A 20,972-nucleotide genomic window follows, 5' to 3' on the forward strand; every position below is an offset into this window, starting at 1 on the left:
TTTATCTCTCTATTTTATCTCTCTATTTTATCTCCTGGGACTGCTCTGAACACTGAAAGGATGTCCAGTCCCCACCAGTGCCCCATTGTGAATTCCACTGGAGTGGGATGATGGAGTCTGGGTGCAAGGGGGTTCTCAGCCACCAGAGTTTGCTTAGGTTTGTTGAGTTACCCAGGCAAAGGCTGATCATGCCCAGGAGATGATTTTAAAGTTCATACACATTTACTGTCCAGATATTTCTTAGCCTTTTTTACATATAACTTGCTTTACATGCACATGGGTGAAAAAGAGAATGAACTTATGGAAGGTTCAGTTTCATTCCAGGGACGGCTCAGCTCAGAAATGATCACAGACAGACACTCATCATTTCCACCCAATTCCACACTGCTTGCAAGTGGAGCAGGGGAAAATCTCTGCAGCCTGTGGGCTCTGACAGGTACCTGCAGGAAGTTTGTAACTGAAATGCAGGGCTGGTTTCCCTGGTTTTCGTTTGGAGGAGGCAGGCAGTGATTCTTTGCTCACTAATGGCCAGTGCTGACCAGCACAAGTGCCCATTCCTGCCAGAGCTTTGGTTTTCAAGGACCACGTGTTTCTTTTTCTACCACTTCTCTTATTTCTCTCTGGTTGCTGTTGTAACTGCTGCATCTTCTTTGAGCTCCTGGGCACTACAAGACATCTCCTAGATGTTGAATCTTGTCAATTTTGATAAATCTCTGTGAAGCACAGAGCTCAACTGAAACTGCAGCTCAGCATCCTGAAGTGCCAGTTCAATCTATTTCTAGCCTTGGAAAAAAATAGAAAGGGGGGGCAGCAAAAACCTCACAGCTTTATAGCAGCAATAATGGTGGGAATGAGTTGGCTTTCAGAAAATAATTTAATCCCTGGAGTACTGGAGATGGGTTTTGAGTGTCAGAGCCTAAGGTAAGGCAACGTCCTCTTGTTGTGGCTTCTATTAAAACAAAGAAACCATTTTCCTCTGAAAGTTCATTAAAGTTCAGCTTTATTTTACCATTTTCCAGTCTGAAACCACAAGTGGAGCAGCCTTCTGGAAATCTGGGGGTTGGTCTTGGCTCAGCACTGTCATATCACCTGGGCACAGCCCTCCTATTGTTTTATGTGACTTTGGGGTCCAGAGAGATTCCCTGTGCTGGGGGAGAGGCCAAGGCAGTGCCTTTTAAGAGATGATTGCCTCTGTGCCTGGACATCTCTTTGGTCTTTGGGGATCCCTGGTTCAAACTCAACTGTTCAGTCTGATCTCTTGTCAAGGTTCAGGCCCTTCAAAACATCAGCCCTGTTGTAATATTTGGGTTGTTTCAGGTTTCTCTCCAAATACCTTGAATTACTAGAAAATCTGCAACCATATCATTAATTATGTAGGATATCCAGAGGCACAGATAAATGTGTCTAAGTGCATTTAAGGCAGGAATTAGGAATAAACAGGATGCTCACCTGTTTAGCATTCAACTTCATCCTTCCTAACTGCCATCTTCATTTGTACTCTGGTTGTGACATATAAATCAATGCCCCCCCAAATGAAATTGCTTTGTCTAATAATCCTTTGTGCCAGGGTTATCAATAGTTCATTAGTCTTACTTTGCATCTGTCAATAAAAGGTGGAATTGAGCAAGAGAGAGCTCAAGGAAAGAAGTGAGTGCATTCTCAGTGGAAGTGTTTCCCACTCTTCGGCCCACTTGATTCCAGGCTCAAGGGTGTAGTTGTACTCCCAAATTTTGCTCACTTGAAACACCTTGGAAGCTTTCACAGCTTTTCATTTATTCCTGGAGAGCCCCCAAAGTGCTTTTGAGTCTCTGAGCAATCCTCACACCATGAAAAGCCTTGAGTGAAAACCTCCACAGCAGCACCAGGAATGATTTTAGCTGCTCTCTTTCAGCTGTCCCTTGGGTTTGGGCTCTCCTGCCAGGGCCAGCTGGTGACAGCAGAGCCTGCCTGGGCCAGCCAGGTGCTCCTCACTCCTTGCCCTGCTTTGTGGAGCTTGGCAGAGTCATTGGATGTTATCCCAGCAAGGTGGCACAGCTTCAGGCCATGACATTTTATTCCCAGAATCTTGCCAAGTTCATCTGAGCAGCATTTTGTGTTTTTGTCTGTGCCACTGAGCTCTAACAGGGTCAGTGTAGGAGCCACTCTGGGTCAAAGTCGACCAAAAACATCCCAGACCCTTGGCACTTCCAGTTTTTTATTAATTAGTTACAACTCTGCATAGATTGACAAGGTTAACAAGAGAATTGTGTCATTCATTAGGCACCAAATAATTAGTGATGGCTCCTGGGATCCCACCTGATTTCTTTCATCCCAAATTTTACCTTGTTGCAGCAAGTTTTTCCAATGATCAGCATGCAATCATTTCACAATCCACCAGAGCAGTTTTGTGGAGCAAAGCCCAGGTTTGGCTTTGCTGGAGCCTGGCTGGGTGCACTGGGCTGGCTCCAAGTGGGATTTGTGTCCTGGAGGGTTCTCATGGAGAGCTGGAGGCTGAGCAGCTCCTGCCCTTTGTCCTGCACTCAGGATCCTGGGGCTGTGCTGGGCTGGGAGCTGAGCCAGCACATCCCAGAGAAGCAGAGAGTTTATCCAGCCCCAGCAAGTGACTCAAGGGAATTGTGGAGTTAGTTTGGAAAAAAACCCAGCTAGAAGAGCTGAACCCCTCTGGCCTTCTGGTGCTCCAGAAATGAGTTCTTAAACTCACACAGGCCATGTTAAGTAAAGCCAGGGAAAAGTTTTGGCTGAGAAACCATTTGTCAGCATATTGTTACCATGAATGTTTCATGAAGCCTTTGATTCCTTCAGATTTTCCTGCTTGGAGAACATTGATCATGCTTTTGGGTAACTCTGCTGCAAGAAAATTCTTCTTCCAATTTATTTTATGTCCTTTTCCTTTTTGCCAAAGGATAAAGAAGAGAGGATTGCTAAGTTATAATGTCTACAGTATAAGAAAAAAAAATTATTTTTGTTTCACTACTATTGAAAATGACAATGAATTTTAAAAATTTCAAGCTGAAAACAATAATTTATTTTGAAATTCCTCAAGAGGTATATTTGCCTTTTTTAAAAAGTCAGTTTTCTTCATATGTAACTTAGAAAGGTGATCTGATAGCAATAGGCTGCAGTTAAAAAAAAAAAAAAAAAAAGATTTGTACATAAAACCAGGGTGATTTAGAACTGCTTCTTGTGTGACAGAGTTTTGGATCAATATTTCATCACAGGAAGTCGCTGCTGTGACTTTGGGTCTGGCTTTGGTGGCACAGGGAAGCTGCTGTGCTCGGGTGTCACTCCTGCCTGCTTTCCTCTGCTGATAAAAGGGAGCAGGGAGAACCAAAGGGGACAAACACCCACAGCTCTCCAGAAAACATGCAGAGAATGAAAGGACTGTGGTTCATTTTGCAAGGACTGTGGTTCATTTTGAAAGGACTGTGGTTCATTTTGAAAGGACTGTGGTTCTTTTTGCAAGGAGTGTGGTTCTTTTTGCAAGGATGTCTCTTCCCTCCTGGCTGCCCCCATCACATCTGGATCCCAGTGCTGGGATGTTTCCCCACCTGCAGACATTCCCTGTGATCACTTCTCCTGCACTTTGCCAGCTGCAGGGTGGCTGCAGGGACAGAGCAGGTGATGCTCTGGGTGATGCTTGTGATGAGTGCAAGGAAATCTGCATTCAGGAGAATCAGAGATGGGGAATTTCTAATCTTTCCTCTGCTCCAGGCCAAGTGTGGATGAGATTCTCAGAGATTTCTCAGTGAGTCAGCTCAAAGTGAGCTTTCCTCAAGTATGGTGGATTTTTTTGACTAGAACCTCTCCAGACCAGTGGCTGGAGTGGTGTGGGGCTGCAGAGCTGTGCTGTGTGCTGATGGCAGTGGACAGAGCCATGGGAAACGGGACACTTGGAAGGTCAGAGGATATTTGGCACATTTATCACTGTCTGCTCCTTGCCAAGCTCTCCCAAAGCCTGACTGCAGCTCTGACTGTCACACTGTGTTTGGAGACAGATCCAAGAAATGACTCAGGGCCCTTCTGTGTTGCCAGATAAGTTCCCTTGGCTGTCTGCTGCTGGTGTGTGTCTGACTGTCCGTGCTGGCTGCTGCTCTGGCCTGAGCAGCTCCTTCCTTCCAGCAGGGACCTCTGCAGAGCCTGCCCCATCCTGCAGCTCTGGCTGTGGCACATCCCTGCTGCCACCTCACTGTCCTGCAGCCCCCCACCCTCACCAGGGAGGGGATGCTCAGGGCTGGACTGCTGAGGGACCAGCAGGGGGGTTTGTCTGCCTGTGCAGCATTGGGCAGGACAAAGGGGGGTGGGTTTTGGGCAGGAATTGTCCCCTGGCACAGGTGCCCAGAGCAGCTGTGGCTGCCCCTGGATCCCTGGCAGTGCCCAGGGCCAGGCTGGACACCCTGGGACACTGGAAGTGTCCCTGCCATGGCAGGGGTGGCACTGGGTGGGATTTAAGATCCCTTCCCACCCAAACCATTCTGGGTTTTCAGGCCCCACTTTAGTTCTGAGTTACACAGTTTTAGGAACAATTTAAAATTTACAGCACCCACTGAAAGTAACTTTGGATGGGAGCACACAGCTTTATTACTTGTTTTCATAGTTTTATCAACAAATATAGCTTTTCCTAACAGCCTTTCTACCCTCTTGCCTCACAATTTATTTTTGAAAGTGCTATAAATAGGCAATGCTCTGGATTGGGTCAGTTCCCCAGGGAAATAAGAGCATGCCACTTTTATATTAGAGGTTAAATTCTGCCAGCCTTATACTCACTGAGGAGAGCATTAAGGGAGGTGTAAGGCAGGGAAGAGCTTGCTACAGTGTACAAATGTAATTTCACAAAGTACACCTATTGCATTTTTAGAAAGCTGATTATAGGGTCAATTTATTTTGTCAAGTGAGCAGTAATTAATTTTATAGATCCTAAAGGGAGTAAACTCTAAACTCTGCTCTGACTCAGACCTTGACATGAAAATAGAAGACTTGTGTGTGCTGAGCTCTCAGAGATGCTCTCAGTGTTGGCTGAGTGATGTGATGGTGAAAACCTGTGAAGTGTGGTCCACTTTTGGGTGTAGCCATCTTCCCTAAATGTACCTGAAGGCCCTTCAATAAATATAATTTCTTTTTATTCCCTTAATTCTGCCTGGCCTCTGTTTTCAGGTAAGCCCATCAAGGCATCAGTGTGACTCCCTCCTTTCTGTGCCTCTGCTGCTCGGGGGTGTGCAGAGGGATTCTCCAGGCAGGGAGGCACAGGGAGAGGGGTGTGTGTAATTCTGGGGTTGCTGTTCCCAGGGATGCTGGCAGCTTGTCATGCAGCACGAGCCACTGGCTGCTGCTTCAGCTCTGCCCTCTTCCCTGCCTCTCCCCAAGCAGGAATTGGGGTTTTCTCCATCCTGCTGAGCTCCCTGCACAGCCCAGCATCAGGAGGCAGCTGAGGAGCCTGACCTGGACAAGGTGGGTGTGACCCACCCACTCCTCACTCAGAAATCTCTCTTGTTACAATAAAGAAAACAAACAAAGGGAGATTTGAAGAAAGTGGCATCCAGTCTCATGTGCTGGTGAGACAAAAATCCCTCTCCTCCCTGGCTGTGAGAATTGGACTCAAAAATTCGAGCAGACTTTCAGCCTGCTGTTGTGTGCAATGTGATTTATTCCTCTTTCATAATGAAAAATGTTTGGATAAAGGTGAAAAAACTATTTTAACCTGTTTTGGTGGTTGGTTAGATGACTTCAAAAGTCCCTTCCAACCAAACTATTCTCTGACCCTGCAGAAGGTCGAAAGAAAAGCCTGGCAGATTGAATAATTTGAAGGATGCTCTTCCTACTTCGGTTTAGCAACCCAGCAAAGAAGAGAACAGCATGACTGGAGCTGAGGAGAAGAGTGGGGAGAGTGAGTAATGAGCAGGAATGAGCAGCAGCCTGTGCTGCACCTGCACAGACAGCCTGGGGCCCTGGGCACAGCATGGGCAGCACCATATGCACTGGCAGGCTGAGAGCAGCATCTCTCCCTGCCCTGCAGCTGGGGAACAGCCCTGCCCTTCAGCAAGGTCAGACAGAGGAGAGTGGGAAGGTGGGCAGCTCAGAGTGCAGGGTTTGTTTAAAGCACTGTGGGTTTGTGCTGAGGAGGCACTGAGGGCGTTCCCAGGGACACAGGAAGGGCTCTGGCACAGCCATGGGATTTCTTTAGGGGACAAGTGAGGATTTTTGCAATAAAAAGAAAACCAGCAAATCAAGCACTTGGGATGCAGGTTTTGGATAGCTCCTGTTTTCCTCTGTCCACTATATTCATGCTTCAGGTAGAGTTTGAGGGAATGATTTCAAGCAGGGATGTGGTTGAATGGTAACACAAAAGAGCCTCTCTAAAGCTGTTACCATGTTTACAAGCTATGCAATGCTAGTTTTATACTACTAAATGGATCTTCTTTCTAATTTTGAGTTTTCCCTGATTGGCTGAGTCTGTTCCACTTGGCATAAAACAGAAGAAGACACAGTGTGTGATAGATTTAACACTGTGGGGTGCAGGGGTGAGATCCCCTCTGCAAGCCAGGCAGACAGGACATTATTGTCTTTTCTGTGTTTTGTTTTCCTTTGTTTTGTTTCAATTGAATACCTCTGGAGGATGAAGGATGGGTCACCTCCCTGACTTGCTTTCCTGCCTAAGTCAGGGGAAGAATTAGGGAGAATTCAGGGAGCCATGGAGGTGTTGGACAGATCATCCCCTGCAGGATGGCCTCTTCCCAGGATTTCAGCCTGGTGAGCCTGCTTCCTCCTCCAGGTCTCTTCCTTTGATAGGAAAATGAGGGTTTTTGGATTCCCCAAATGTGTTACTTTTATTTTTTCTTGGTCAGTGTATTGGAAGTGCTCAGTGCCAGGTTGGATGGGGCAACTTGGGAGGTGCCAGGGGATTGGAATGACCTTTAAGGACCCTTCCAACCCAAAGCATTCCATGATTCCACAGCTGTGCTGGGAGCTGAGAGCTCAGTCAGCAGGAATTTGCTGCTGGCACTGGAGGGGTGGAGGCAGCCCCTGACATGAAGGACATCAGCATCCCAAAGTCAGGTAGGACATGAGGGCTCAGCTGAAAAAGCTCCACCAGAATCACAAATCTTTAAAATCCATTTAGTGGTGACTGCAAAATGTTTTGCATAAACTCCTTTTCTTCCTGCCTAAATGTGAACACATCCAGATCAATCACTGGGCTCGAAAATCTTCCTGGTTCTTTTGTGAACATCCTGCTTTGTTATTCCTTTCATTTGTCTTGCACAGAACAAGCCAGCACCGAGAAAATAACTTATTGTGGATGATCAGAAAGACCTTTTTTCTCTTGCTTTTCAAACTAGTACACAGAAATTGAATGTTGTCTGTACACAGAGCTGTTGTTTTCCATATATAACCAAGGTGTCACACAGCTCATTATTTCAGGGAAAAAAATCAGTGTCAACAACCAAGGCTTGTGGCTGTCGTTGGGTTTTTCAAAAGCAAAAACGTTTGATCTCTTGAAGAAAGAGAAGGAATCAGCTCCTGGATTTTAGATTTTCTTTTCTCCACTTGGTCTTCTCAAAAAGCATCAAAAATTGAAAAATCTAAGGTGACATCCTCCATTCTCATGGCCCCTAATAGCCAGTCACTCCACCAATTTCACTAAGTTTATCTTTAATCTACTTTCCCCAAACTAATTAGGGACTGAATGTCTTTGGACTGATTTTCATTTTGTCTTGAGTTATTGTGACATCTTTACTACAAATTCTTTCTCAGTCTAATTAAATTCCTGCAGCATAAGTGTCATTATTCATATCATCACCTGTGCTAGCCTGGCTTTGCCTCAGTCTCCTGATGAGGACTGACTCCCTTCCTGCTTCAGATTTGAAAAGTTTGGCTTGAAGTAAGAACATCTCCAGGCTTAGCACAGACAGGGAATCCATTAATATCTAGGAATTCACATTGATGGGGTTTTATTAGAAACACCCAACAGTTGTGCCTTTGTATTAGTTTTCAGAAGGATATTTTAAACTCTGCCTTCCTGTGTGCCCTGGGGTGAGCTGTGCTCTGAGCCCAGAAATCCTCTGCTCTGCTCTGCAACACCGTGCAGATAAATAAATAAATAAAATAAAACCCAAATGAGGAATGTTGATACTTAATGAAATATAAGTTTGAGGATTTCACAAAAGAAATCTGCTGCCACTGCTTTAATTTATTAGGGGAGAGCTATGTGCAGATGGTATAGACAGAGTTATTTCCTGACTGTACTCCAGAGTAAGTTGATTTGTGGTTTAATGACTTTTATCAAAATGAAATAAGCGTTTGATCTTTGGATTTGATCTGGCTATATCTGCAGCTGCTACACCACTACAGCAATTACTTCCAAACTGGGCTTTTTGCCCAGGCAAATGGAGTTCGTCCTTGTTTCATGTCTCATTGACTGTCCTGATAATACACACAGTGCTACTGTAGGTTTTTTCTTCCTCTAAATTTGATAGGTGTGAAACTAAGAGAGTAATTCCCTTTTTATTTTAGTATCAGTGTTGTTTTATTATAATCCTTTCACTACTCTGGTTAATTTTATCTTGAAGCTGCTCCTAACTAAAATTCAATACAAGAATGTGTAATTTTCTCCACATAATCCTGCTATGCCCTTCTATAGAGAAACAAGAAATTCATTTATGAATTCTAAATCTCAGACCCCTCGTGGTAATCTTCACATCTGTCCATGTGGTTTAGGGATGAGTTTGTGGTGATGTGTTGTGCACCCACGCTGGGCTAAATCCACTCCTAATGGATTTCGGTGGAAGGCAATGGAATTTATACTTGGAATCAATTTACCCCCATGTATCCATCTCTGAAATAGTGCTTTTGCTTTTTTTTTTTCTTTGCTGTTGGCTAATTAATTCCTGTCAGATTGAAGCTGTTAAGGTTAGTAATTCTTCTTCCAGGTCGATTCTTCATTCTTTATTCACTGCTCAGGACAAGATGTGTCCAAGTTCAGCCTCCACAACCCCTGGTGGGAGATGGTTGTTATGATTAAGAGCTCTCAGGGTTTGGTGCTGCCACTGTGAGCTGCTGAGGAGCTTTGTGAGCTGCTGGGGTGGCTGGCAGCCAGCTCACCTGGGCAGAGCAGCAGGAGGCAGCTGCAGGTTTCAGGTGCACTCCCTGCATCAGGGATGCTGGATGAAGACGTTCTGGGAGCAGCCTTGGTTTGGAGCCAGCAGCTCTGAAATCTGTGATTCACGATGGTGAGGAGAAGCAGTCAGAAGGAATTACAAAACCAGGCAGAGATTTTTGTTCTCCCCTTTTTTTTCTTGCAGTCACTCCGGGATAAGGCGCTTCACGCCTTGTGTGGCTCGAAGGTAGATTTTAAATTGTCTCTTTTTTTTTTTTGGGTGGATATTTCTTAGAGATAAGCAATAAAAATGGCAATAACTGGGAAGTGACTGGTGGATGAGTTGCCTGGAGATCTGCAGTGCTACCAGAAGCTGTGAGAAGGCGGCTCAGCCTCGGAGCTGGGGAAGCTTTTCCTGTGCCAGGGTTGCTGCTGCATCTTCAGCAAATCAAACTCCTTGCACAGTACTTGCTCCTTAATCCAGGAAAATTAAACCACCAGCCATAGCTACATTGTCCAGCCATCTGCTCTCCCAGGTGCTCCATGCCTGAGCAGAGATGGAGGGATGTGACCTAGAATCCATCTGCAGAGCTGGGATCATTCCCAGCACAGTCCCAGCCTTCAATCTTCTGCATGACATCAGATAAAGTAAACACCAAGATTTGATGTGAGAGCATATGTCCATTGCATAATTCATTAGAATTCTTCTCCACAACTATTTTTAGGTATTTTTCAATCAGAAGTAGAAAGTGAGGATTATTCAGGAACAGAAAAAGATAAGAAAATACTGGGGGGGCTTAGGAAGATGTCTAGGTGCTTCTGGGACTGGGATCTGGACATTTAGCTCTGTGTGTTTGGCTTTTAAATAATTATTTCTGTCCTGGACAATTCCACAGTCTTTCACGACAGCTTGGCAGTGGGATGGTGTAAATCCAACAGCAGAACAGGAAACCTGCTCCTTTTTTATTCAGCACTGCTGCTGAAACCCCTGTCAGGCCAGACACCACCTCACATCACTTCAGACTGTATCACTCCATCCCCTTGAATGAGGTTATTCCCAATTTCCAAACACTAAACACATCCAAAACCATTTCCCCTCTGTTTTGAAAGGCATCCACTGAGTGTTGGTGGGACACAGCGAGCAGAGTTGATGGTTTCCCTGCTCAGGCTGTGCAAAACACCTCAGAACTGCAAATCATCACAGCTGCCACAGCTTCTTCTCCTGTGCCAGAGGCTGTGAGAGCATCCAGGGTGTGTGAACACCTGGGCTGTTCCTGGCTTCTCAAGCTCAGGCAGCACCTGCATCCTTTGCCAGCCTCACTTCACCCCACACTGCAAGAAAGGAGGACAAAAATCCTGGGAACCCCAAAGGCCGCGTTGTACAGCGTGAGTCACTGATGGGGAAGGGAAGGAGGAGTTATTCTGAGCCTTTCACATCTTGCCTATTGCTAGGAGACAGTTCTGGGCACACAGAGCTCCTCAGGCTCCCACAGCTGCCTGCTCATGCCATGGAGTCCAGGGGAGACAAGGGCAAGGAAACTGGAAATTGGGAAATTGGGCAATTGGGAAATTGGGATGGGAGCTTCTCTTAATTTTTAAATCCTCCTGAGACCAATGCAAGGTGGAGTGGAGGCAGCTGCAGGTGCCAAGGAGAGCAGGGAGCCTGGAATGTCAGCTCAGGCTGAGCTGGGTCACTCAGCTTTCATGGCCTGCCCTCTGCAGGGACTGGGGATGATGTGGTTCCACCCATTCCCAGTTTCTAGTGCTTGGGGAGGTGCAGAAATGCAGCAGTGCCAGCCAGGTCTGGGTGATCCATGCACAGCATCACCTGCAGGGCAGCCCATGATCACACCAGCCTCACCTCCCCTGACCACAGTGTTTCAAATTCTCTGTTCTGACCAAAAATTATTCCCTGGACACCCAGTTTTTTAAGGCACCTAAGTCTGGGCTGCTTGAGGCTGGGGTTGTAAATGGACAGGTCTCCTGGGGTTGTCTCATGGGTGGGCAGAGCCTGGAAAAAGCCAAAGCTGTCATGAGAACATGAGAACTTGTCACCCAGAAGGGAGCTGCTGAGACAACTGTGGGGTATCTCACTCTGCATTTGTCACACTAATGCCAGATGGCCAGGAATGGGATCCCCCACGTTCTCCTCCCAGTCTGAGAAGACAAGAAAATAAACAAGGAAAATGTCTGTGCTGATGGCATCTGTTGGCTCCCTCATAAGGTGAATCACTGCTTTTGATTGCTGAAATAATTGGGATTTCTTTCTAATTGGATTCCCATGTTAACCCTTCCTGTGCCACAGATCCCAATCATCCTTTTAGTTCCTGGCAGGGGGTTGGAGCTGGATGATCTTTAAGGTCCCTCCCAACCCAAACCATTGTGGGATTCTGTGATTTTGTGGAGAATGAGACTTGGCAGCAATTCCAGGCAAGGACATTTGACACCAGTTGGGCTGTTGGTGTGGATCCCCCTCCCTGTGCTGCTCCATCACCTACAGGACCATCCTGGGGGTGACCCAGACTCAGTTTCTTTCCAGCTACAGCACTAGAGTGTAGGAATTACAGGAGAAGAAACAGGGCAGAAATCTGTGGAAATATTTGAGTGCAGCAGGTTTTATTTTGGAAGTGCTTCACACATACAATCCCTGAGATCCCTGCACTCCTGCCATACATATATGCACATACATTTATTTTTAAACTCTTACATGCAGCATTTCCTACCTGCCTGGTGCACCAAAGCAGGTTTTTTTCCTTAGCAAAAAAGGGAAAGAGCTGGGTAAGTATAAATGTGTTTCTTAACAGCCTAGTTGGTGCCAAAATTGCCAAGTAAATCTTCAGAGGACATGGTCACATTTGGACAGCAAAGCCCACTGCACGCAGCTTTCATTACAATATTTCTCTCAAGCACAGCCTGTCTCTCATGTTTTTCTGAACATTGTTTAAAGAACTGATGAAAGGGCTGAAAACTTTTCAAACTTTCCTTTTCTTGGGTCTCTTCAGCTCAAGTCTTTCATCACTCAGTCAATAAACAGTGGAGGACTCTTCTGAACTGCAGAGGGAGCGAGGAGGAGAAGGGGAAATTAATGATATCACCAAATTGAAACTCTTTCAAGCTGCCTTTAATTGCAGAGGGCACAGGGAGCTCATTCAGTTTTAATTCTCTGATCTCTTGCTGTGCCCTAGGGACTGCTCTGCCTTTCCTCCCACACGATTTTCCCAGCTCGGGTTCCTGCTCCCTGCTCAGGGCTCCCTTCCCTGAGGGATTTTGGCAGTGGAACAGCCACAGCTGTGGTCACACTGCCCCTGGGCACCACACAGGGCTGATCCTGCTCCTTCAGGCCCCTGGTGCCCATCTGGGGATGATCACAGCATCCCACACTGATTTTAGCTGGGAGGACCTTAAACCTCACCCAGTGCCACCCCTGCCATGGCAGGGACACCTTCACTGTCCCAGGGGCTCCAGCCCTGTCCAGCCTGGCCTGGGACACTTCCAGGGATGGGGCAGCCAGAACTTCTCTGGGCAGGTGAGAATACTCAAGAATATCCAATATCCCACATATCCAAGCAGTCCACAGTTAAAAGAGAAAACAGTAAAACCTCCAAGAATCTAAAAAAATTGCTGCTGTCCACGCTGAGGGCACCAAGCATTCCCTGGCTGTCTTTGTCTCATGGGAAATATCAGTGCAAGGGGCTGGAAACTGCTCAGAGAGCCATTCCCACCGTGGAAAAGCCTGAGGATTATCATCACAACAGGTCCCTGGGCAGAAACATGAAGCATAAAGCTTTAAATTCAAGTCACACTGATAAGAATAACAAATAAAGAGACCAAATTCCCTTAAAAAATGGGATTACAGAGGCCGTGGGGAAGAAATATTTTAAAGGAAGTTAAAGAGAAGTTAATCTGCTTTTATGTAATTTGTTTTCCTATTCTTCCCGAACTGGCTGGCTTTGGAGACAGCTGCTTTCAAGGTTTACAGCCGTGCATATGGTTGGGAGGGCTGGAATTGGCAGCCTCTGGCCTGACAGAATAATGGCTGACTGGAAAAATGGCTGGGTGGATAATTTACAGATGATGGGACCACATCAAACCCAGTCAAACACAACCCATTCATTTTTACAGCCTCCAGATTGCTGCCTGTGGTGATCCATCCCTCCCAACAGCTCTCCTGTCACACAGCCCTGCCCTCCCCTCCCATGGGGCAGGATCCCATGGAAAAACTCATTCCTGGAGAGCTGGACATGGATGGGACAGGATCCCATGGAAATCCTCATTCCTGGAGAGCTGGACACAGATGGAGCAGGATCCCATGGAAAAACTCATTCCTGGAGAGTTGGACATGGGACAGGATCCCATGGAAATCCTCATTCCTGGAGACCTGGACACAGGGCAGGATCCCATGGAAAAACTCATTCCTGAAGGCTTGGACATGGATGGGACAGGATCCCATGGAAATCTTCATTCCTGGAGAGTTGGACACAGACAGGACAGGATCCCATGGAAAAACTCATTCCTGGAGAGTTGGACACAGACAGGACAGGATCCCATGGAAATCCTCATTCCTGGAGAGTTGGACACAGACAGGACAGGATCCCATGGAAATCCTCATTCCTGGAGAGTTGGACATGGATGGGACAGGATCCCATGGGAAAACACATTCCTGGAGAGTTGGACATGGATGGGGCAGGATCCCATGGAAATCCTCATTCCTGGAGAGTTGGACGTGGATGGGACAGGATCCCATGGAAAAACTCATTCCTGGAGAGGATTGGACACAGACAGGGCAGGATCCCATGGAAATCCTCATTCCTGGAGAGTTGGACATGGATGGGACAGGATCCCATGGAAATCCTCATTCCTGGAGAGCTGGACACAGACAGGACCCCATGGAAATCCTCATTCCTGGAAAGTTGGACATGGATAAACAAGCCCTTTTCCAGATTTCCTTTTTCCAGATTTCCCAGTTGTCTGGGCTTGAACCCAAATTGCCTCAGGTGAAGCAAGCACAAAAGCAGTGACAAAGTTTGGGAACACCAACAGTGTTTAACCTTCTGCAGATATTCCTGTCTTCCCTGTTGGAAAATTGTCTGGGAAAAGTTGCCTTTCAGAAAAAGAGTGCTTTTCTGAATGCACTGTGATTTTAAATCTGGGCAGAACATCTTTGTGCTGTTTTTATCCCTCGGTTTTTTCTCAATGAGTAAAAATGGAGAGGGGGAAGCATGGAATACAGACATGGAATACAGACATGGAATCTGGAAAAATGGGCTTTTTCTGTGACCTGGGATATTTCACCTTCAAGTAAATGGCTTTCTATACAAATCTCCATTTATTGTGAACATAGCAGTTGTTTTCTCCTTGGGAAAAAAAAAAACCAAACCAGAAGGGTTGTGTTCTGTTGTTCCCCCAGAAAACAGAGATGTGACAAAGCCCAAGGACACTGAGGTGATTCATGGTGTGGCACACGGGGATGTCTCTGTTCATTCCTGGGATTACAGAGGAGGCTTCCTGGAAAACCCCCTGAGGTGGGCTGTAGATCCATCCTGCACCTGTGTGCAGAGAATTGTCAATGTTTGAGGAACCAGTGGCAGCCCTGGGCTGAGGCTCACTCGTGTTCTGCCCCAGGGCTGGGGGTTTGTCTCAGCCCCTCCTGACCTTACCTGTGTCTGCTCCCTCTGACACAGGGGATTCAGCAGGAGCTGCTGGGATCCTGCTGGGATCTGCTGGGATCTGGTGGGATTCTGCTGGGATCCTGCTGGGATCCTGATGGGATCCTGCTGGGATCTGGTGGGATCCTGATGGGATTCTGGTGGGATCCTGTTGGGATCCTGGTGGGATCCTGATGGGATTCTTGTGGGATCCTGATGGGATTCTGGTGGGATTCTGGTGGGATCCTGGTGGGATCTGGTGGGATCCTGGTGGGATCCTGGTGGGATCCTGGTTGGGATCCTGATGGGATCCTGGTGGGATCCTGCTGGGATCTGGTGGGATCCTGCTGGGATCTTGGTGGGATCTGGTGGGATCCTGATGGGATCCTGATGGGATCTGGTGGGATCTGGTGGGTCCTGCTGGGATCCTGGTGGGATCCTGCTGGGATTTTGGTGGGATCCTGGTGGGATTCTGGTGGGTCCTGGTGGGATCCTGATGGGATCCTGCTGGGATTCTGGTGGGTCCTGGTGGGATCCTGATGGGATCCTGCTGGGATCATGGTGGGATCCTGCTGGGATCCCGCTGGGATTCTGCTGGGATATGCTCTCCTGGGTCCCAGCACTGCTGGAGCTGTGCTTGGATGGATCTCTCCAGCTGCAGAGTCCCAGCTGGGCTGGCAGAGGAGGAGAGGACTCCAGGGCTGCAGTGAGTGTAAAACCTGCTGTGCCATTTCCCAGCCACGGTGCCAGGGCTTCCTGGAGTGGAGTCCAGAGCTCTGGAAACGCTGCTGAGGGATGCTCCCACCACCCAGGCTGCTGGAGCTCCCCTGAGCAGGAGCTCTGTTGTCAGGACAGGCTGTGGAGCATTTTCATCTCTTGGCTCATGCACAGAGTGGGATTGCTCTGAGTTCACACCAGACTCTCTCTGCAGCTGGAAGTGAATGATTTGCTCATCAGTGGTGCAGGGAGATCTCACTGCTCCTGCACTGTGGGACAGCTTGGGCTGCTCCATGGGATGGAACCTGCCTGTCTCCCCTGTGCTTGACCGACACACAGCACCTTCAAGGTGACCCAGAGGATGTGGGATTAGGGAAATCTCCAACTATTGTAAGAAAAATATCCGTTCTTTTTCTTTTTTTGTTGCTCTCACTTGCAGCACCACCAGCTGCAGCTGGGCCAGGAGTGGGGTTCAGAGGAAACAAGGCCAGGCTGCTCTGCACCAACAGGGGCAAATTTCAGCTTTTCAGTGACTCTCTCCTGGTACAATTTCATTGTACAAGGGTGGGATGGATGTTCTGAAATAGGGAAAGAGTGTTGTTACAGTGAGGTGCCTCCAGCCCCCCCAGCTGGGTGGGGAGAGCAGGAAAGCACTGCCCAGATGTGGGCAGCTGTGTGGGCATGGACAGAGATGGATATTGGAGCCATGGATTGCTGTGACAGGGGCAGAGCTGGGAGCAGACTTGAGACAAGGTTTGCACAGCTCTAATTTCAGTGGGATGAAACTATTTTATGGCAGAGACTGAAAATTCAGATGGGAAAAGGTATAAATTGTGTCCTAGAGCCTGGTGTCCATTCCCTGTGCCACTGATGAGTAGGACCACAGTTTTCAGTTCCACTTCCTTTCTGTTTTCTCTGTTTAAACTGGGAACAAGGATTAATGTTTGGTTTGAGGTTTTAATATTCAAGGATAGATTAAGACAACAGCAGCCTGATGTTAGATTACTATTAAATACCAAACGCTATCCAAATCTCCAAATCAAGCCCTAAATCCTAAAAGCTTTATACTTTTTCCCCAAAATTACACCATAGTATCACCTTTGGAGCTGTGTTGTTCTTGATGTAAATGAGCAATTCCTGGAGAAATCCCAGTTGGGGAAGTCCTGGCCCTCCCTTGGCCAAGCCCTGAGTGAAAGGAGGATTCTCATGGCTGAATTACAGAGCCACTAAACCAAATGGAAATGTTGATGTTCATTATTGATTTTATCCTTTGCTGCTCTGGAATGGTGCTAGTGGGAGCTGTTGTAATCAGATTACCTTAAAACTTACTTACAGAGTGAAGTGCTTAATTTATCCCCCCTTTTTCCTTTCCCAAAGCAGTACAAAAGGAAGGGATCAGCTGTGCTTCTTGTAGAGCAGCCCTTCTCTTTTTGGTTTTCTTGCTGTGTTTGTGCAATTCATCTTTTATCACTTTCAAAATCTTTTTTTAGAACATTTTGCATTTGTAATATCTCCTCAAGAAATCGCTCATATTGGTTATGGAATAGAATAGACTGTGATTGTTGGAGATATAACTGCAAAATGTTTCCAGTTTCTGGGAATATCTATTGAAAACCACATTTACTGAACATCCATCTCCAGCTGCCTGTGCTGTCAGGTCTCAGCTCTGTGTCTGGATGTCTTTGGGATTCAAGGCAGCCAGGCTGATTCCAGTTTAACTGAGGATCTGGGAAGTGCTGCCTTTTGAGTGATATATCCTCTCATAATCTGGGAGGTTAAATGGTTTTTCTGATTTGATTCCTTACTGCCTTGCCCATTTCACATCAGAGGAAACGGGCTGTGAAATGACAGCAAATGCAAGAGGCACATTTGTGTGCCCGCCCTCCTGAGTGGCTGCAGCAGGGGAAGAGGAACTGGCCTTTAATTGCCCTCATTAGTCATATGCTGTGTGCAATATCAGTGGCAATTTCAGTGGGCACAGTGGCTGAGAAGCCCTGCCCCTGTTGTTATCCCAGGCTGCCTGTGGGGCTGGGAGTGGCTCTGAGTCAGGACACAGCAGGTCCTGCCAGGGAATGGACCCTGCAAGCTCTGTCCCTTGGCTGGGCTCAGGGAGGATGGATGAGCATGATCAGAGAATCCCAGACTGGTTTGGGTTGGGAGGGACCTTAAAGTTCATCCAGTGCCACCCCTGCCATGGCAGAGACACCTTCACTGTCCCAGGCTGCTCCCAGCCACCCTCCCCGGGAACAATTCCTGCCCAAAATCCCATCCAGCCCTGCCCTCTCTCCATATGAAGCCATTCCCTGTGTCCTGTCCCTCCATCCCTTGTCCCCAGTCCCTCTCCAGCTCTCCTGGAGCCCCTTCAGGCCCTGGAAGGAGCTCTCAGTTCTCTCTGGATCCCTCTCCAGGCTGAACCACTTGTTCTTGCTGTGAGCTGTGTTCCCATCCATGTGGACTCTGGCTCTCTGTCCTCTTAAGCCCCTGGTGAGCTCCTGATCCTGAGCAAAGCACTCAGACCAGGCCACCCCTTGTGAAAACACAGAATCCTGGAATGCTTTAGGCTGGAAAAGATCTTTGGGATCATTGAGTCCCACCCAAAGCAGCACTGTTCCAACTGTGCTGCTGCCCAGGGATGATCAGGCTGTGGCCCTGCCATGACCCTCTCCAGGTGCCATCAGCAGAGGAACCTGCCTCTCAAAGGAACAAGGCTTTTAATCTGTTTATCAAATGTAACCCTCTCCTGGCCGTGTCCTGCTGGCACTCCCTGCCATTCCTTGGCAGACAGCTGATCCCAGCTCTCCCCTTCATTCCTCTCCCTGACCACCACTTTGCAAGGAGGATGGAGATTTTTGTGGCTTAGCAGATGGCAGCAAATCTTGATACCTGCATTTCATAGCCTGGCCCGTGGAGTTAGAGTGATGTATGTACTCCAGCACCTCAAGTCAATGAATTACATCCAAGCCAGCAAATGGTCATAAATATGATAGTCTGTGTGAGCTGAGGTAATTGCCTGCTTTATATATGTGTTTATCTTCCCTGCATTGCATACACAATGTGCATTATGTCAGGGAGATGACAAAGAGCAGCCATAATGCTCCTCAAATGCATATTTCTTCTTACTTTATGGCAGAGGCTCGGAGTTATCTTATGCAGAGTTGGCTGCAGTGGTTTAATATAAATTAACATACTTAGAAAATGTCAAGGAGCATTAATTGACAATTTCAGAGGCCTACCTTGCTAAATACCAGTTCAGTTCTGAAGCCTGTCTCTGCAAGCTTCATCTATGGAAAATAATGCTTATTCATGAATGGCTTATGTAAGCTGGCATTAATTATGTGGCAGCGAGTGCTGGCTGTCACAGATGGTCTCTGTAAAACCAGGTGCCAAAAATAAAGTTTCAAGTCCCACGAGGGAACTTCTGGGCTGGGTACTCAGCACTTTGGAAATCCAGGGCGCATCATTTTGTGTGGAAATACCGACTTACTAACCTCATTCTGGACCCACTTTTGGCAGAGGATTGGCCTAGATAAAAATATTTCACATCAGCACCTTCCCCTGCACCTGAAACCAGGGGATCCATGGCAGGAACCTGGTGTGGCCCTGGCCCAGCACTCCCCACCTGGAAAACAGGGATGGCACTGAATATTCCTGTAGATAAAAAGTGAAACAAGCTGAGGATTTTATCCAGACAATTAGAACAGTGCTGGTGGCTGCTCTGCCCTCCAGCCTGAGCAGTGGCACAGCTGGTTGGTGCTCAGCTGAATGCTAATTGTTATTAATACAGCCCTGGGTTATAAAACCCCAGTTTCTCTCTTTATAGATTTTTTTTTTCATGCACCAGGAAGGTGCTGCTGTCTCTCCAAGGTTCCCTGCTCCTCATTCCAGCTGGGATCATGGCCAGCTCCACAGCTCCTGGGAACTTCCCTGCCTCCCTAAACAAAGTTAAGCAAGGCTGAAAGATGAGATTTGAAGGCACTTATCGATTTTGCTTTAATATTCTGTTATTTCTTTCCCATCAATAGACTATTTGCTTTATGCAGTGCACTGTGGTGTAAGTACATTCCCAGAAAATGATGCACATAATGTTATCTCCAATGAGAGCATGTGGATATGAAATGAAAGCTGGGCTGTAGATCACTGAAAATCAGGAATGGAAGCACCATGCAGGCCCCCTGGGCTGGAGTGGGAAGGGAGCCCCTCCTGAGCACACAGGGCTGGGTCTCCTTGGCATCAGGGGATGCTGCAGTGTTTGGGGCCAGAGCTCTGCAGTGATGGGTTTCTATGGCAACTGGCTGGTAAAGCCAGGGCTGGGGGGCCCTGCCCTGTGCCCCCAGCTTTTACCTAGCTGGGATTTTATTTGGTCAAATACACCCTTCTTTCATGATTTCTTTTTTTTTTTTTTTTTTTTGGTGTTGTTGCTGCTGAGATACTTTCTGTGGTCCCTAAGTTAAGTCCTCCCCTGGGATCAGGGCAAAGCTGAGCCTAGAAATGCTCTCCTGGACTAACAGCAAGTGCTCATTGCCCTGACCCCCCTGCCCTCCTCTTCTGCTGCTTTTCCATGCCCTACATCCCTGTGGGGATACAACCTCTCTCTTCAAATCCAAGCATGGTTTGGGCTGGGAGGGACCTTCAATCCCAGCCAGTGCCACCCCTGCCATGGCAGGGACACCTCCTCTGTCCCAGGGATCCAGGGGCAGCCCCCCTTCCCTGGACAGCCCATTCCAGAGCCTGAGCACCCTGTGGGGATCTCCCATGCCACTTTTAAACACAATCCCAAGGATCATTTTTTCTTCTCTTGCTTGAAACCCAAAATATACACATTAAAAACCTGCAAAGTGACTGCTTCAAATGAAATTCTGTGGTAAACCCAAAGGAAGTGTAATTGAGAAGAGACAAGAGCAGGGAGATGAGGAATTCCCTGGGATGGAGCTGCCACTGTTCCTCTGTGTCACCCCAAATGTCCCCACTGGCACTGGGACACTTGTTGCTGTTCTTGTCAACCTTTCATTTCCTCCAAGGTCTCACCCATGGCAATGACAGAACTCAGCTCAGCCCTGAATTAAGGAAAATGTCCTGCCCTGAGTTCCCAGAGAGCACAGCCTGGCTCTGCTGGGCTGCTTGGCCATGAAATTGCCCATGAAATGGGAATCTATTGGTTATCATGCTAATTAGTAACCCCACAACTTTATTTAAAGGTCACTGGAAAGCCATGAGATGTAAAAAAAAGAAAAGTCAAGAAGCCATAGGGGGTTTGTGTTATTTAGTAGAATGTTATTGCTAATATTCAAGATACTTTCTGAGATGTGCATTAAATTAATAAGGGAGATGAAGGAGTGTTTTTAATATAACTTAGTGTGAAAGTAGCCCTCAGAATTTATTTTATTCATAGATTTTTGCATCAAAGGCCCTATAATGATTAATTTTCCAACTTACAGGTTTAAACAGCAAAATAAGAACTAATAGCTCAGAAGTTGCTTTGAAATACTTAATAAAATGGTGTTTTTAAAGCACTAAATGGCTTC

At 47.1% G+C, this 20,972-nt stretch overlaps 1 long non-coding RNA gene across 1 annotated transcript in view; it reads left to right on the plus strand.

Annotated features, from left to right (window-relative positions):
• LOC130258333 (uncharacterized) overlaps positions 1–20,972 on the plus strand; it is a 41,836-nt gene that overhangs the window by 100 nt on the left and 20,764 nt on the right. The gene's annotated exons all lie outside the window — the stretch shown is intronic.

Source organism: Oenanthe melanoleuca, chromosome 12 (genome assembly GCF_029582105.1).
Source record: "Oenanthe melanoleuca isolate GR-GAL-2019-014 chromosome 12, OMel1.0, whole genome shotgun sequence".
Lineage (NCBI taxonomy): Eukaryota > Metazoa > Chordata > Aves > Passeriformes > Muscicapidae > Oenanthe > Oenanthe melanoleuca.